Below are 2,863 nucleotides of genomic sequence, written 5' to 3' on the forward strand. Positions count from 1 at the left end.
ATTTTATAAAAGATTGCCCAGATTTATCTGAAAAAGATAATGTTCAGAATCTGAGGCAAAGTGGTATTGCTTCTCGTAGTAGATGATAAACCGTAATTTATACATAATTTTACCCCATGTTTAACGCATTTTATGGATGATTTCCTATTAGAATTGGTGAATTCGATGCTCCTAATGCTTTAATTTCATGTTTTATACTTAGAAGAGCATAAGAGAGTGAAAGGAACGAGAAACGGGCCAAAAACAGAGAAAAAGGCCAAAGTACGAAATCAACACGGCCTGGACCTCCTCACACGGGCAGATCACATGGCCATGTCAATTTGGCAGGCTCAAGCATGGCCTAAAGTAATCGCACATGGGCGTGTCCCAGCCGAGCCCAAGTTGAGTCCAATTTGGAAAAGGCTAATTTTGAGGGCTCTTACGCATTCCAAAGCCTATAAATACTCCCTAGAGGAGGAAGAAAAGGGAGACACAGAATAGGGAGTAAGGAATTACTCCAAGGAAGCCGATTGATCCATCTCAAAAGTCGGATTCACCATCAAGATTGAAGATCTCTCCTCAATTTTCCCTTCAGGTGTTTTGGGTTTTCTTTATGTTTTGTATTCTTTATTATTTTGAGATGTTTTCTTATTTAATTATGAACTAAAACCCCTAAATACCTAAGGGGAATGAAACTTAAGATGAATCTTGTTATTATTTTCTTAATTGCATGATAAATATTTAACTTATTCTTAATTCTTGTTTTGATAACCTAGGATACTGATTCAAGATAAGCTCTTATTCAGAGGAGGAATAGACCCTGTCTAAGAGTACATTTGTCATAATTAAGCGGAGTTGTTTGCGCGCCTAGACATAGGGTGACAAGATTTTGCCGGATTAGGGTGAAACCTAATAAGGGGATCCATAGATCGAGTTAATGCAACCCTAGGGTGTTAATTAGAGAAAGGTCTCAATTATTCAATCTAGGGATTAGACGTTATTAGTCTTGAATAGGGATAATAACATAACTTAGGGATCTCTATGGAACAAGTTAAATGAATAAATCATCCGATTTGGAGCTAGAATAACAAGTATAATCTAGGTGGATTTTTCCCTAGGTATTGTCTTAATTCAATCGATTTTCCCAAAAGAAATTCCCCAATTCCATTCTCTATGAATTCTTAGTTTAGATAATTAGTTAGTTAAAATAAGACCTCTTTATTCTTAGGTTAGATAATAAAAAGACAGTCATTACTAGTACTTTTAGTTCCTTTGGGTTCGACAATTCGGTCTTGCTAAAACTATACTACTATTCGATAGGTACACTTGCCTACATCGCGATGATAGTTAGTTTCAAGAACGATTAATTATAAATATTTAAAACCTATCACGAAATCATGCGATCAAGTTTTTGGCGTCGTTGCCGGGGAACTAAGATATTAGGAACGCTAAATTTTTATTACTTTATCCATTTATTTTTTCTTGCAATTTAATTTTATTCTATTATTATTATTATTTCTTAATTTACTTTTTTCTTTCTCTTGGCAGGTTTTTATAGTTTATGACTAGAAGAAACCCATCAGGACCACTACTTTTTGACGAAGAAATCGATTGCACAGTTCGCAGAATCCAAAGAGAAATAAGGTAAAGTTTAAGATACATAGAGAACGAGCAAGAGGATGATACTCAACCCGCAACCGAAGAGATGGCTGAAAACCAAGACAATCAGCTACCTCCTGCAATTGCAGTTAATCAAAATCCTGCTTCACGCACTATGTATGATTATGCTAAACCTTCTTTAACAGGAACTGAATCGAGCATAGTTAGACCTACTGTAGTTGCAAATACTTTTGAACTAAAACCTAACACTATTCAAATGATTCAGCAATTTGTTCAGTTTGATGGTTTGTAGGATGAGGATCCCAACGCTCACTTAGCAAACTTCTTGGAGCTTTACGATACATTTAAAATTAATGGTGTTTCTAATGATGTCATTCATCTTCGGTTATTCCCTTTTTCATTGAAAAATAAAAGATAAACAGTGGTTGAAATCATTACCATGAGGGTCAATCACTACTTGGGAACAAATGACCGAAAAATTTCTATTAAAATATTTTCAATCGGCTAAAAAAGCTAAATTACGTAATGATATCTCTTCGTTTGTGCAGATGGACTTAGAAACTCTTTACGATGCATGGGAGAGATGCAAAGACTTACTAAGAAGGTGCCCTCACCATGGGTTACCGTTTTGGCTACAAGTTCAAACGTTCCATAATGGCCCGAATCTTTCGACTCGATAAATGGTTGACGCAGTTGTTGGCAGAACCATCAATAATAAAACACCTGAAGATGCCTATGAGTTTATAGAGGAGATGTCACTGAATAACTATCAGTGGCAAGTCATAAGGACTAAGCCAACTAAAGCAGCAGGCATTTATAACATTGATTCGGTTACTATGCTATCAAATCAGGTAGAACTTCTAAATAAAAAGATTAATGGTTTACTTGGTTCTACTCAGGTACATCCAGTGATGAGGTACGAGACGAATAGAGGAGGAGCATGCACAGAGTATCAACCCTTCAACCCTAGCATCGAGGAGGAACAAGTCCAATATATGGGTAACAATAACTCTCGATCCCAAAATAACCCATATAGTAACAGTTACAATGCAAGTTGGAGGAACCACCCCAATTTCTCGTGGGGCGGTCAAGGAAATCAAAGACCACACATCCTCCAGGCTATCAATAACCACCCTAGCAACAGGAAAAGAAGCTGAACCTTGAAGAGATGCTCTCAAAGTTTATATCGGTGTCAGAAACTCATTTCCAGAATACCGAGACAGCACTTAAAAATCAACAAGCGTTGATCCAAGGGCTCGAAACA

The 2,863-nt window shown here is 36.7% G+C and overlaps 1 non-coding gene across 1 annotated transcript; it reads right to left on the minus strand.

The window, feature by feature from the left end:
* Positions 1–2,114: 2,114 nt before the first annotated feature.
* On the minus strand, positions 2,115–2,221 carry LOC128292486 (small nucleolar RNA R71). The gene has a single exon (XR_008282471.1). It is a non-coding gene; the product is annotated as a small nucleolar RNA R71 (small nucleolar RNA).
* Between the last annotated feature and the right edge of the window lie 642 nt (positions 2,222–2,863).

This window comes from Gossypium arboreum, chromosome 4, assembly GCF_025698485.1.
Source record: "Gossypium arboreum isolate Shixiya-1 chromosome 4, ASM2569848v2, whole genome shotgun sequence".
In the NCBI taxonomy this organism is placed as follows: Eukaryota; Viridiplantae; Streptophyta; class Magnoliopsida; order Malvales; family Malvaceae; genus Gossypium; species Gossypium arboreum.